The 16,823-nt window shown below is 34.3% G+C and overlaps 1 long non-coding RNA gene across 1 annotated transcript; it reads right to left on the bottom strand.

Moving 5' to 3' along the window:
* Nucleotides 1-1,416: 1,416 nt before the first annotated feature.
* On the bottom strand, nt 1,417-4,335 carry LOC140136709 (uncharacterized). Its single transcript, XR_011856753.1, has 4 exons — nt 4,249-4,335; nt 3,702-3,822; nt 3,105-3,146; nt 1,417-1,462 (listed from the first exon to the last, which is right to left on the bottom strand). It is a non-coding gene; the product is annotated as an uncharacterized lncRNA (long non-coding RNA).
* Nucleotides 4,336-16,823: the final 12,488 nt, after the last annotated feature.

Raw genomic sequence — 16,823 nt, 5'->3', positions numbered from 1 at the left:
AGAACGGTGGTTTTAAACAAGTGTTATGTGCAGGCATTCTGAAAATGCTTAATTTGCATATTTTACTTTCTGCGATGATATCGTTGTCTTTTAATCTTTCTCAAGTTTTCTCAAACTATTTTCAGGCAGTAATGTCTTGACTTAACAATAAGAGAATAGTGCGTAAACCATTCAAATTTCTTAATATTTTGGCAATAGAATCTTGTAAAGGATTTGGTACCTTTTCTATATATATTGTACATTAATTTTCTCATTTTTCAAATGTTTGATACAATAACATTTATAACAGTTTTCATATGCAGGTATATATTGTTTTTACATGCAGATAATTATACGTGTATATACACAAAACGTAGCAGCTAAAATTTGAATACAGTCATTCTGTTTACACTTGTTATGCTACTTTTTTTCTTTTTCTTTTCTTTTTTTTTTTTTTTTGGCATGCAAGCCCAGAAACTTCGAGCCTAAATTCAATATATCCACATACTTTTATCAAAGGACACATAATATACATTATGTACACAATTTAATGGTCAACTACAGAAACAATGACTTCGATTGCTTAAGTTTATAATCTATAAACTGAATATTCATCTCATTGTAACATGATCAAGAGAAATGATGCTAATGTCAAATATACTGATTATTGTTACACCAGTTACTAGTGCTTTAAAACTGCTATGTTTGATGCAAACAACATGCAAATTAAACTCTATGTTACTAGTTAGGCTACATATTACAGACATTAGACTCATTTCAATTGTTCATGTCACATTTATGGACATCTATCATTAGTCATCTGTCGTATCTATTGGGTCATCCGCTGGTCGGACATTTATCCTTCGAAGCTACAAAATAGAAGAGAAATATAATAAAGTTATCATTAATTGAAATACTTTTTCTTTAAATCTAATATACTTTATAATAGTAGAGATGTATTTTCAGTTTCTAACCTCTGGCTATAATTCATCCATATTTTTGGTGTACAAAAAATAGGACTACCACCATTATTTGTGACCTCTCCCGAAGAAAATGACACCCATCCCAAAGAATGGTATATTTATAGATGTTGGGTTTGTGCCGATTTGTTGTCATTTTGAGCGCACTTTGTTTGATAATTACGAACGATGTAATTAAATCTTTCCGTTTGGTATAAAGTTTAGTTTTTTATTTAGCATGGTTAGTTGACTGAGCTTTCGATCTTTATAGAATCGTCACCATGGTCACAAGACTTTGTCTATAATAAATATTCTGGGATCGCAAGTTTTTTTCTCTCTTTTTATATACATTTACCTATTTTCTATTTTTGGTATTGTTTTTAATCTTGATAGGCATTCATTTATTATCTATGAATGGTGCATTTTTGTAAAACTTTAATAATTAGTATGATATATTAGCTTACATTTATATGTTCGGCCCGTCCATTTCTTCTACTCCATTCGCTCTTCAATGCATTACGAACCTGAAATTAATAACAAAAGTCAATAAATTAATATTATGTTTAGATCTGAGTATAGCGCTGGCACAAAACGTTTTCGACATAATTCGCAAAAGGTTATAAAATGTTTTCAGAAAACATTTAAATGTCGGGTTATATAAAGGGTACATTGATGGTATAAAACGTTTTCATAATATTAAATAACCTTTGTTGGTAATTTACTGCAAGGCAAACACAAGTGTTTTACAGAAAACATTTAAATGTCGGGTTATATAAAGGGTATAAAAACGTTTTTACATTCCAAAAACATTTTTGAAAGCTTGGTACAAATCATTCTAAACAGAATGTTATTTTGGGGTTGAAAAAATATTTTGCAAAAAATGATTGCCCAAAATATTTACAATAACGTTTTTTAAAATGTTTTCACGACCTTTATATAACCCGACATTTAAATGTTATTAAAACGTTTTGTAAAAAACATTTTAAGAACATTTCTGTGTTTGCTAGGTGCGAATATTTTAACATAATGTTATTTAAGTGTTGAAAATATTTGGCCAAAAATGTTTTCAGTAATAGTTTACAATGACATTTCGAAAACATTTAAAAACTATTGTTGCAGTGTGTTTTCATACAAAACGTTTTAAAACGATTTCATGACCTTTATATAACCCGACATTTTAATGTTATTAAAACGTTTTTACCTAAACCAAATTTACCAAAACCCAAAATATAACTTATTTAAAACGTTTTAAAAACGTTTTTGTGTTTGCTGGGACTACTTGAAGGTGATTTAGAAACAAAAGGAATCACATTATGTCTTTATTATAAACAAATCCAAGTAAAATCCTACATTTCTCAAATTGAGAAAGTGCTACAAGAAAAGGAAACTGCTACAGTGTAGCACGACACGTCATTGCCGGTATGTTTAGCACCATTTTACCCACTTATTCACTTGGATTGGTTTAGAAGAAATTTTACAAATGATATCTATTGACCATCCTGATGAGCATGGTTATGGAACTAAAATAATTGTCGTTGGGTAGGAAAACCTCCTATGTACTTGTGGCCCTTGAATAGGTTTTAAAACAAAACTGCCCAGAGGTAACATAAGAGGTTTTGCTTTAAATATGTTAATACTGTGTTTTGTACCTAACATTGAGACTTGTAACAAAATAATCTGATTAAAAAAAAAATTGAATTAATTTGCATTAGTGGTTTTGATATGAGAAGCCCCAATGTGTTTCTCACCGGCCCATAGAACAGTATACTGGTATCCCATCATGAGGGATGGTCACTTTTTCGTTCGTATTAAAGCTAAACGGAACATATTGCAGGCTTAAAATCTCCCTGAGAGAATGAGACAAATATGAGCTTTATTCTGATGCAAAATGTTGATAAGATTTTGTATCTTGTATATCTTGTATCTTGTATCTTGGATTAAGTGTGGGGATGAGGATGTCGATCTGCCACACTTCTTTAATTAGCAGTTGTTTATGTTGCGTATGATATGTGTACAAAACGTGTAAAAACTGTTGTCTTGAACGCAAGGGGTTTGTATTTTGTCTGCTACTTTTTTCCGTGTTGTACACCAATTTTGACCATTTTCTCAAGGAAAATTTGAATTGTGAATTAAAATCCTTTTACGGATGGAGCTATAACTACGTACCTCTGAGTTAACATAGCAGGTGACGAAAACCAGATACATCCCCTGCATTAAACAGAAAATAATATTGACAAATGTGTGAACATATTATGTGTACAGATATAGAAACACCTGAAGGGAAAATATACATAAATTATGTAGTAGAACAAAGCATTAAGCATAGGAAAGCGATCAATCTTTTTGTCTTTGGCTAAACGACAAGCTTGTGTCCTGATGTGACCCGGGTCATTCTTATAAGTGGAACCACGCGTCATGCATCTAGTCTATAGAGTTACATCAGCCAGCTTTCTTTTTTTCAAAAGAGAGAGATCGAGTCATTTTAATAACAAGCATTGTTTACAATTACAACAGGGGTAGTGTCGTTAAGAAAGCAGGGGATAATCTTGATATTTTACATGATATAAACATGATCTAATTACATCGTCAAAAGAAATTGGGGCTTCCTTTAAATTTTCAATTCTATATTATGAAATAAATATAGCAGTCTAACGATGGTCTTCACCATGTCAAGCAATTTTATACAACACTCTTTTGAAACATGTACGATGGCTTATGAGGTTTCCCCATTGATAAACGTCTACATCCGGTGTCCACACTCACCTGCAATGCACTCAGTAAATCAAAAACGTACGCGACGTTTATGTTGGTGTTGCCAAGGAGTCCAATCAGCCAAGCTACTCCAACCATTGGAAGTAACAAGGCTGTACTTCGCAGCCCAATTCTGTTGGAGAAATAGAACAACAAGACATTGCTTAGGCGTAGCTATGTTTTGACATTGCTTAGGCGTAGCTATGTTTTGACATTGCTTAGGCGTAGCTATGTTTTAAGTGCTAAATAAACAAAATATTCCATTTATGTGATTTGGGGTCCCTTTAAGAATTTAACGGTTTCAGGTCTTACTGCTTGTATATATAACATGGTGTGATCCAATCAGTCTAAAAGAGACAATTCTGAATATTGTCTTATCACAATCTGCTCAGCTCACTTTACTGAAATTCTGATGTCACTAGGACACACGGTTGCGAAGTTATGACTATTTTCCTGTATTTCAAATTGATAATTGCTACCTTTGGAAATATTGAATGATCTTGTCACCTATAATTGCTCTGGAACCAAATTTGTCATATGTTATAGGTCGATAACCTACCTGATGGAATGAATTCCGTCCTGTTTATCAGCCTCAGCTACTCCCAAGGTTTTGCACACGATGATCACTAGGATTACTAAGTTGATCTAAATGATAATAATATTAATACTAATAAGGTCATCTAAATTGATAATAATAATAAAAATAATAACAACAAAAACATCAACAATGACAACTACAACAATAACAGCAGCAATAATAAATTCACACACACACAAGTTATGAAAAGTAGAGGTGCATGGACAAGAAGCGGCTCAAGTGCCAGTAACATTTGCGTTGTTAAGCCGTAAATAACCAAAAGATTGGTATCGTTCACTATTTGATCAGGAATGATACTTCTTGAAGCATTTTCAAGTATCAAATACTACTATTAAGCTGATAATTAAGTTTTAAAAATGTCGCTAGTGTCCTTTACGATAGATAGTCTTGTACCCCTGAGCCAAGTACTTACCGTCAGAATGGCGATTACTGGGGCGATGAAGGCCCAAATAAACTGCCCTGTCAACCAGCACCTGAGAACAATCATAAAGGGGGCACGTATGATTGGTTTATTATAGAAGACCAATTAGCGCCATTCATTCATTTTAATAACAGTGAACTCCGAATCTTAACAACAACTTGATTTATTTAGCTACATTGGTCCCAGGTATTACAAATATTCAAATTAAAACATGGATCTTGCTTCTGAACTGAGCACATAGGGCGAATTTCTCGATAGGAGTCTTAGTAAGCCTTTGGCTTAAGGTGGCCTTGAGGCTACTAAGCCTAGCCCGCTCTCGAAGCACGAGTCTTAACAGTAGCCGGATTTCTTGAACGTAAATTCAACCTGGTCTTAGTGGCCTTGCCGGCTTAACGCTTGACAACCTCGTCCCTTTCTACCAGCGACTTAATTGTATAGGCAGTTGGAGGTAGATGTGCATAAGCTGTTGTCCTTCACGGTTTACCGTACTAACATGGTTACCAGCGCAAAGACTAGCCTAGACCGGCGGTCTTGTGCTTGGGCTTACACCATTGTACACAACTTGATGCAAGAGTAGTTTTTTTCTGTTTTTGTGTCTTTTTTGTATTATTTTATTTCCACTTATTATGAGTCCTGCTTGCATGAATGATACTTCTATACTTTTTACTAGACTCATTAATTTTTTTTTTTTTTTTTTTGCATTTCAAAAGGGTCAAACTGCAAGCCTACAGAAAAGGAAACGTCGATTCCCTAAAAGTAGGCCTAAAGCAAAAATGGTTTCACACTTCAAACAATTCGTACGCATGTTTGTCAAAAGTAAAACATTATTTAAGGATAATTTTGGTGCAAAAATAAAAACATAACAGCATTTTGACAACCATCGCGTGTGCTATCTACTGCTGATATTTTCATGTTCTATTTGCGAATTTAGCATGAGTGCATAGTTTATGATGATGATGATGATGATGATGATGATGATGATGATGATAAAAAAAGTTTTGTTTCTTGATCATTCAAACGTTTCAAGAACTGTTCCTTCCGGTATGTTAACGAAACGGCAAAAAAGAGGAAAGCATGGGAGCAAGTTCATGTGGAAGGTCAAGGTTTTTGGACATGTCAAATATGTGGGGGGGGGGCATTTCTATTTGTTGACCGTTACAAGTTAGGTTCAAGCAGATCAGTAAGCCTTAAAACATTGCCTTTACTAAATCGGCAGCGCGATTTAAATTTGGTATACGAATACTTTAGAAAAGGATCCTTCCTCTCCTGAAGACGCTCACGATAGCAAGTTGACGTCGAAGATTGTGTCTTGCTTTAATTGCACCCCTTTAGCACCGTTGCTCAAAAAGAAAGTCCATCATTCAAAATGAGTAGGCCTTTATAGCAACAGCAGGTTTAACTGACTCAAATGAACACTAAAATAAAATGGTGAAATGTTAAACTAACAGCAGGTTCAACTGACTCGAATGAACACTAAAATAAAATGTTTTAATAAATAAAAAGTGTTTTAATAAATAAAATAAATAAAAGGTGATATATATATAATAATGTAATGTATTTTAATAATATGTATTGGTTATTTTTGATGTTTTAAGTTTGACCCTGGGCCAAATAGAAAAACAGTGTTTACACTGAGTTTTGTTACCCAGGCAAAAGAAGTTTAAATAAATAAATAAATAAATAAATAAATAAATAAATAAATAAATAAATAAATAAATAAATAAATAAATAAATATACGAAGTAGATAAGGCTGACTTGCCAGTAAACAAAAGTGCTCGATCCGTAAGGAGAGCGTAATTTTTGCATTACTTTTTGTTTATAAATAAATAAATAAATAAATAAATAAATAAATAAATGTGAAATGTTCAACTAAATCGAACAATGATTATTACTTAGGGGTAGGGGCCTACTCTATGTTGATTGAAAGATAGCATAGCAGGTTTAACTGACTCAAATGAACACTAAAATAAAATGGTGAAATGTTAAACTAACAGCAGGTTCAACTGACTCGAATGAACACTAAAATAAAATGTTTTAATAAATAAAAAGTGTTTTAATAAATAAAATAAATAAAAGGTGATATATATATAATAATGTAATGTATTTTAATAATATGTATTGGTTATTTTTTGATGTTTTAAGTTTGACCCCTGGGCCAAATAGAAAAACAGTGTTTACACTGAGTTTTGTTACCCAGGCAAAAGAAGTTTAAATAAATAAATAAATAAATAAATAAATAAATAAATAAATAAATAAATAAATAAATAAATAAATAAATATACGAAGTAGATAAGGCTGACTTGCCAGTAAACAAAAGTGCTCGATCCGTAAGGAGAGCGTAATTTTTGCATTACTTTTTGTTTATAAATAAATAAATAAATAAATAAATAAATAAATAAATGTGAAATGTTCAACTAAATCGAACAATGATTATTACTTAGGGGTAGGGGCCTACTCTATGTTGATTGAAAGATAGCATCTGTTTTGGTTCAAAAATATGAAAGAAAAACCATGAAAACCTTGCATTACAATTTAGACCAAGGCTTACGACCTAAGACCTGCTCTGAAGCAGGGCCAAGAAAAGCCGCTGTAAGCCTGGCCTAACAGGCTTGCGTAGAGTACGGCTACAGAAGACTGATTTCGAGAAATGCAAATTTTACCGAAGCCTGGGGGTAATCATACAAGCCTGGCCCACAGGCTAACGAAGCCTCGAGGCTATGGTAGCCGTGTTTTGGGGAACGTGTTTTCAGTTAAGCCTGGTCTTACGACCTCTTAAGCCTTGAGGCTAGACTAGCCAACTGCTAAGCCACCCGTCGAGAAATTCGCCCTAAGTGTTTTAGATTGTCTGTGTTAATTAAGTAGTGCAACTCCTTGGGTCAATGATTCGCATTGTCAACCTTTATATGTGACGTGTCATATCAAAAGGAGACACTTTTGGGCAGGATCGTAAATGGAGAAATAGCCACCAAAAATCTGCCCGGGGGTGATTTTTTCACAATTTGGGTTTATTGCGAAGTTGTGATGTTATTAATGTTAAAAATATTGTCTGATAGTTTCAGACCAAAATGTAATTGGCATCTTGTATTTTTGAGACATTTTTCAAGGTAATTCCTACTTCTCAACATTGTCAATAATATTTTTAAAGGCCGATATCTCAATTTCCAATTTTATAATACCATAACTTACGAACTCAATATCTTCGATTAGGAGTGTCCGATTTCATTGGGGAAAACAGCGTTGTGGACAAAAATATCTCTATATTTAAGATATGTAAAAACCTCAAAATTGATAACCTGCCCAAAAGTGTCTCCTTTTGACATGGCACGTCACATATAAATTGTCATAAGACAATAGTATACACTATAATAAAAGGTCATACAATGATCATACATATTCTGGTTATACTGTACCTTTCGTGGTCGTGCAAATGTTCTCTACCAATTGAAGCTGTAACGGTGGTCATTAACATAGGCACACCTGATCAAGTAAAATACAAAGTTTTGTGTGAAGTTCATGAAGTTGATGTATTGTGTTCATGGAGATATTAAGCATAAAGTTACCATAGTTTAGAAACACACCATTTCATGTAATACAAAATAAGAAAGAGATGGTGCTAAGTTCAGCTAAAGAATATTATTAATCTTCTTCACTAGTAATACTGGGCTATTCCGTTGAAATATAATTCAAATGACCTCATCCGTTCAGGTAAACCCATTTGAAATTCACATTCCTGTGTGGAAGACTGAGGCTTACATCTTTCATATAGCCCGTTGGTTGTTTGCTTCCATGTTTCTTGTTTAATTCGAACTGATTATAAAACATTCCCAGAGCTTGTCCAAAATTACTTGCCTCCTCCTTTCGATGCGCCGATCTTTATCCTCGGTACATGTTAATTTTGGGCTTTTAATTGTTCCAATTATATGATGCGAACAAAAGCGGTAAAGTTTGCTTATTTGAAAACTCACTGAACATTTTTCATACACCTTTAGCAATATTTAGTGAGGGAAATGAATTATTGTGCTGCTTCAAAATAATAGACCAAAATTACCGTCGTCCCATTGAACTGACATGACAGTATGTCTTGCCTTTGTTTGTTTTGGGCACTCAGTCAGTTGAAAACACAATAAAAAAATCATCTGTTCTTCCTTGAGGCCCAGGCCTTTCCAGTGGCTGCACCATGGGGGTGGGGGCATGGGGAAAATGCCTCCCAGTCAGAGATCTTGCCCCTCCCCTGTAAAACCCAAAATTGCGAAAATTTTAACTTTTTGCAGCAATTTTGCGAAAAATTTGTTGATTTTGCCCCCCTCCCTGAAATTCACTTTGCTTCCTCAATGCCCCTCGAAAAAATCCCGGCACCGCCACTGTGCCTGTCCCTTTTGGTCGGCCATGACCACCCTCCCCATTATCCCACCCTTTTGGCCTGTCCCTTATTACAGTCTCACGGGGCACGTATTTATTTTGCAGTCCCTTTGACCATCGAGTGAAACATTTGTCAGTTTTAGATTGCTTTCATTTCTTTAGAATGATGACTTTTATAATGTGATTTTAAGTACAGTTCCGAGCTACGCATCGTGAACCACGTACCAGAAAAAACAGCAGATCACATGAAGGGATCCAGTTTTTGGTAATAACTAAAGAAAATATAATCATAGCACGGGAAAAGAACGGCTTAAACTACTCAATGTACTACGATATATTACCTGCAAACAAACTCATATAGCAATTGCCGGTGTTAACTCAAGAAATCGGAGAATGGCGCCAGCACGGGAATCAAAACCTCAACTAGCAACTCAAGGCATGCTAGAAAGACGCATTGTGATTATTGTGGTCTTAAGCTTTCCCCGGAATTCGCTAGTTTAGTTTGTCTTTTATTTATTCATGACCTTACCCCAGCTAATGACGATGTAAGCAACTCTAAAATTTCTCTCAATCCCGAAAACGAGCACTATCATACGGTAAAGATGTAGAGCTTCGATGAGCATGCAGCAAAATACAGATATGAGCATGTTATACCGCAAGATGGTTACTGTGAGACAGGCGATCTGATGAAGAAGAACACCAGGGCATAAAAAATAACATTAAACAGCAGATTTATTGATATCAAATAGCAGAGTATAGCTCTGAAGGAGATGTTAGAACTAATAGGTACCGGTATTTATTCCATGGTAATATGCGTACTGAGCGTCAGACATAAGCCAGCACCTTGCGTGACCTGCGGCAAACGTATGTCCATACAGAAGAAAGGAGCACCCGTGCCACTGTTTCAAAGGTATTGAATAGACATGTTCGAAACCGTAATTAATAAAAGAACATAATTAAATATTGTTAGACTTGTTTTGCCAAATTAAGATCCAGTGACTTGCCTGACCTCTTGTATCGCTCACTTGAATTTTTCATTATTGCTATATATGGGAGGACTTTATTACAAGAATTCCATAATAATCAAGAAACATTAAGGGCTGGGGTATGAACGTTTGGACAGTATTTATTGTGGGACATTAGAGCACATCAGACATAGCGAATTCCATTCTGAATATGAAGAATGTCATTCTGATGTCAAATAATTTTGATTTTTTGAAATTCGCAATTTAATACACATTTTATGGCAAATCATTAAAATTGATATTTTGATATTTAACAGTACTTGAAGTAAACTTTATAAATCTGATGATTTATACTGAAAGTGTATGTAGGTGGGAAGAAAAGCCGACGATCAATTGAAAATTTTGACCTTTCGTATTGTAGCTCTTTGAATTTGAATTTGAAGTTTGACCTTTCGTATTGTAGCTCTTTGAATTATTTTTAATTACAAAAACTTGGTTTTCATGCTGTATAATATTTATATAAGGTATTTTAATGCTGTGTAATATTTATGTAAGCTCAATTTTTTATGGTTTTTAATAATGTATAATCTACGTGTATTTAATGCTTTTATATGTTTGTCTCAGGGCCCTACTGAAAATCAACATTGTAATATTTGTTGAGTAGGTTACCCTGTTTAAATATGGTTAATAAATAAAATAAATAAATAAGATATGGATTTTTTTCCCAAAACACAAAAAAAAAAATTAGGTCCTTTTGGGAAAAAAATCCATATCTTCAATATGAAAGGTCAAAATTTTCAATTGACCGTCGGCTTTTCCTCCCTGTTACATACACTTTAAGAATATGTCATTAGATTTATATAATTTACTTCGAGGACTGTTATATATCAAAAATGTGAAAATATCAAATTTTTATAATTTGTCATAAAAATTTGTATTATATTGTGATTTTCAAAAAATGAACATTATTTGATATCAGAAAGACATGCTTCGTATTCAGAATGCAATTCGATAGGTCTGAGGTGCTCTCATGTCCCACAAAAAATACTGTCGAAACGCAATAAACGCTAATTTTAGATCCCTTAAGGCTACGGAGGAAATATGAAGGAAATGACTGAAAGCCACTGAAGGCTTAGATATGTTCATTCCTATTTAGAAAATAAACATGAACAATTTTGAGACTTTTAAAAATAATGAAATCGACCATGAGAAGAGCTATTCAAAACTTTAGTAAATATTCTACTAATGTTTCTTGAGCATTAATTTCATATTTTTTTAATGACAGCAACTACAGACTTGACATTTAGTATGGAATATTTTTTCGCACAGTTCCAAGACTGGTCTGGAAGGGGTCTGCATAAACCGCACGCGCTAAATATTAATTGGGGTATGTAGGGAGATGATGTAAAATAATTGTTTGATAGAAAATGTACTTTCATGAGTTTACATTATGGTGCTCACAATTTAGCGAATTTGCCTAAAATGGCGGATCAAGGGAGTCTGAATTTGAGCTTTCTGGTGGACACAATTTCTGACTTAATGCAACTTTGTTCTGTTATTATCAAATTTATAGGGGTTTGAGGTGATATTTCCTAAATTTCGTTAGCAATTGGCATTCATCACATCTGAAATACACTTGCAATGTATCAATTTTTTGAACATGGGAGGAGCTTACAATATGGCTTTTAAAAGTGGTTCGTACTCAAAAAGTTTGAACGGTCCCCCTGAGGTCAAATGTTATAAACTTACGGTACAAAGCAACTGCGCGGATTCTTGGTTGTCCAATGAAATCATGCTGTTTCTTTGTGTACAGTAAGTTTATAACATTTGGCCCCAGGGTGCCATTCAAACTGTCTGAGTGCGTACCACTTTTCAGAGCCATATTTTGTACAGCTCCTCCCACTTTCAAACTGGTAGATTGCAAGTGCATTTCAGTTCTGACGAACACTTATTGGTATTTAGGTTCAGCAGGCTCAAACCTCAATAAATTTGATAATATCAGAATAATGTTGCTCAAATTCAGAAATTTTACCCCCACAAAAATCAAATTCAGTCTCCTTAAATCCGCCATTTTAGGCTAATTCACTACATTATGAGCGCCATAATGTAAACTAATGGAGAGCCCATTTTCTGTCAAACAATTACTTTACACCATCTCCCGACACACCCCAATTAATATTTACCCCGTGCGGTTTATGCAGACCCATTCCAGACCAGTCTTGGAATTCTGCGAAAAAATATTCCATACTAAATGTCTAGTCTATATTATGTGCAATATATTACATACCTGATTCGATTTTGCGCTGCTGCTTGCAAAGGTCATAAAGTACGCTAATGTCATTGCCATCATCAAGTTGGCATGGATCAAGATCCTTTCCTTGTCCAAGGATGTTCGTTTCCTACGTAAAATACATTATGGAGAAAAGGATATTAACATCATTATTTGTTTTAATTTGTATTGTAGTTTTCATGAATTTAAATTGAGCTTTATATTTATCATGTATTTTTAACCATCATCCTACTAAGGGGCGTACAGCCTCTAAAGTTTTTCATCCAGCATACAACGCTCCTATTTATACAGTTCTTATACTCAAACTCACACGACTTAAGCTAATCGTAGATCCATCTTTTGCGCTTATTTTAAGTTTAAACCACCATATACCCGGTGGTAAAGCCCAACCGTCAAAGATAAGGTGGGATGGTCTACAGAAAAATGCATAGGTTTCTACACTAAAATACATGATTTTCATTTTGCTCTTGTCAAATTATTCTGAGGTGGTAAACTATGTAAAGATATACATTGCCTTTCATATCTGGAGGAAAACTTAACAATATTGCTTTAGAATTAGATTCATTTTAATTAAGATGTATTAATCAGTATCATTTCCATCATTATTAATACTACTATTATTATAATCTTACGTGAAACAAATTCCACTTACCACAAGATTGCACAGATGACCAAACCAATTAACAATGCGGCGAGAGAAGTACCGATTAGAACTTTTACGACCTTGTCAATCACTGGTGAGTAATTATTGGTAACACCCTATAATGGTGGGTAAAATATACAATTTTATAATTTTTAAGTTAAACGTGTGTATATGATTTCGAGGCACAGTTATGACTATACACGTGATGTCGCATCCGTAACCAGCATGCAGCAACCAACATGATTTGACAATGAACATGTAATCGCTAGGTATGCCGGTGTAGGTATGTTGAATGGGCAGTTTCCAAGATATACTTTCTTAAGGTTTGTCGAGCTATAGTCCGACATTATATGTGTGGCTTTGCGAGAGATTTTCCGTTGTGAGACACTGCAATTTCAGTTCTCTTCAGCCACTCTCGGTTCTCAGCTTTGATTTTCCTTTCAACATGTCCAAGTTGTTAGGCTATATTTTTACTCTTGATAATTTCTGTAGCGAAAGATGTAACAAGAAATCGCCCGCAGGACATCGAACTATTATAGATGCCCTAACATTCCCACATATTACAAAATACCACAATATGGGTGCCTCCCCTTCAGCGTAGGGTACCTCCGACCAAAGAGCGTTTGGGTTAATAACGCACATAATTATGGTTAAAAAGTGACCACCTAAAATATGGCCAAAAACACCATGAACTCGGTGTACAAGGTTTTAGGCCAACTACGATTATTGCGGAGATATAATCACAGGTAGAGGTAACATGATCCCGTTTATGCCATAACTAAACCAGCAACCAGACGATGGCGGTCAACGTCATTTTAATGGGGCAACAGCCTGTTACAGCCAATATCATAAGCAAAAATGACAATGTGACGGCAACACTGCCTGGACGTTGGACGCAATATTTTGCCCAGAACTGAGGTGCGTTTTTGGCTTTATTGGCCCTGTTACATAAAAAACGTGTACAAAATATATTTCCCAGTGCAATGTATTTTCAAGTGAAAATAAACCATTTTGATTAAAAATGAAAACAAAAATGACTACGCCGGGTATTGTACTCGGACCGCCCGGTTCGAAGGCGAGAGTGCTAACCATTATACCAGCTATTAAACCAATGTAACATACATGTGAATTTCCAGGTATATATTATAGTACATATCGTAGTCACACGCGAAAAGAATGAAAAACATTCTTTACAGTGGAATGCACAGGGTGAGTAAAAAAAAAGTGCAATAGAGAAAAGAATCCATTTTTATTTAAGAACCGAGTTGAACCTTTTAGGTGTTAAAATATTTTATAGATGATATATCCATTAGTAAACTTGTGTGAAAAAATCAAGGAATTAGCATTTACCGTTTTGTTTTTATGACACATTTCATAGCGATACCCAAGTTTAATGTTTGTCCAAGAGACATCTAAAACTTGAATGTCAGCCGACTCTGTATAAGGTAGATATGGAGCAACTGCCATTTTCTTAACCTCATTGGTATTGAAATAACATGGAGCACCCAAAGTGCTATTGCCCTTGGTCTTGTTTAAGGAAGAAACATTATTTGCTGTTGTTTTCATTTTACCTTTACTTTAAATATGTTTATTCTCTATCAAAAACATACAAATTTGTAGGCGGGCTTTTCAATTGTCGAAATGAAATGCCCGCAAATTGAAGTGGAGTAAATCACAAAATATGCAGTAATTTGCACATATTGGGATTAAAAAAACTGGAGTTGGAGTCGAAATGAAATGCCCGCAAATTGAAGTGGAGTGAATTACAAAATATGCAGTAATTTGGACATATTGGGATTAAAAAAACTGGAGTTGGAGTCGAGTGAGGTAAAGTAATGTTAGAAAAGAATAGCGCAAAAATCAACCTTATTTAAGTTAAAGTCAGTTTCAAACCTGGTGCTTTTATCGTGCATTGTGTGCTCTCATTCAAATTACATGGTACCTCGTGAACAAAATAATGAAATTGGGTATCGCAGCAAAAGGACTCATAAAAATTAAACGGTAGTTGAGATTCACTTCATTTTTTCACAGAAGGTAACTTTTGAGTGTGGCATTCATAGAAATTTTAATAATGGGAAAGTTCAACTTGGTTTATTTGCTCTATTGCACTTTTTTGACTCACCCTGTACTATCACGCCCAACTAGTAAGACATTGCTTGATAACATAAACACTTTGGGAATCATTTGTTAGTTTTGTGCTTACATGGTAAACCAATGACGACATCAAAATTAAGTCAATCACCCCCCCCCCCCGCAACACTGCCCTGCAATGATACGCCTTCTAGTTTTTGACCCGACCACCCTCCTTTTTTGCATGCTGAATAGCCATATAAGGCCACCCCCCCCCCCCCAGAGAGTTTTATGGACTGGTACTACAAAATGTGTATTATATAGCAGCTTGTTTAATATGACGTTTTAGTTAAAGTAAGAATTTGTTAGCATTATTAATGAAAGTAATTACCTTCGAAAATTCGAAAAGTACAGCAAAGGTTGTAAGATGGGTAAATCCACAGGTTTGGAGTTTATCATTGGTATCTGCCTTATACGTCAATGAACCTTCTTGTGACCACAGACTAATATAATATTAGACAAAGACAATAAAGATAATTAGAATCACACATGTAGGTCTTTCTATTCAGTGAACTTGAAGAGTTGACATCAGTATGGGGTTACTGTGGCCTACATTGTTTGAAAAGCCTGTATGAGGCAACACACGAGCAGGATTGTAGAAACTTTTAATGACCCACTTTACATGTTATATTAAAATAAGAAAATTATACGAATACATGGCCTTAGAAGTCTGCAGTGTGCTTACTGTACATGCTGCCAGTTGTTAAGTTCGTAAATTTGTGTGTGAGGAACTTAGTATTTTTTATATTAATAATTAATATCAAATACAAAACATTGAAAAAACAAAACAAAAAAAAAGCGCCAAAGAGAGCAAACAAATTTAAAGAGACATTCAAAGATATGAAAAACTAACAAAAATAAGTCATTTCATTCTCCATAAACATGATAAAAACCTTAACACTACCTTAAACTACAACCCATGAGTTACAAAAAAAACTAAAAGCGAGCCAAGTGATTAAGCATTGGTTTACAAAAAAGTGAAACCAGACAACATAATGCCAGCTCGAAGTCCATTCTGCACTCCCTAAAGAAAGAGAAAAATAATACACTTAAACTAACTTATAAACAATGATAATGCCACGAGGATTAAAATTTATGCCCAATGAGCAAACTAGAACTAAAAGTTGTGTGTCATAGTCTCAGGAGCGATTTCTTTCCAATACATATAAAACATAACATATACACAAAATCATTTAGCATAAAAGAAGACGAAACTAAAATAACTCAAAATGTTGTCGTTAATGAAGGCAGTGCAAATGTAAAATGTCTCACAATATCTGTCCACATCCAAATGTCACACCAATTTTATTAACTTACTTGTTTTCGACATCCCAAAATGCACAGAATAGCTTGCTGTACTTGATTGGCTTTGAGGTATTCCGACTACGAGGATCCTATCAAACAAAGAATTAAAGTCTCATTCAGTGATCCCAGCGAAAGTGTTTAAAAAAGTTTATAAATTGCTTAAAAGTGAAGGATAAATCATTCAAATTTGTCATTTGGTAATTTTGAAATGAAACATTTGGCAAAAATGAAAGAAAACAGCAGTATTGACGAAGTTGAAGCTACATTCAAATACATGTAGCTAACTTATATACTGTCAGTATATAAATTACATATTCATGTAAAATGCCTTATTTTGTCTAAACTACAAGCTTTCGGCTGAACCACTAGCAGGCTATGTTGCACATCTATGACAATGACAAAGGTACCAAAATCTGAATTTT

Source organism: Amphiura filiformis, chromosome 2, assembly GCF_039555335.1.
Source record: "Amphiura filiformis chromosome 2, Afil_fr2py, whole genome shotgun sequence".
NCBI lineage: Eukaryota > Metazoa > Echinodermata > Ophiuroidea > Amphilepidida > Amphiuridae > Amphiura > Amphiura filiformis.
Note: the sequence above shows the minus strand (reverse complement) of the source record. Positions and strands in the feature narration are given on the sequence as shown.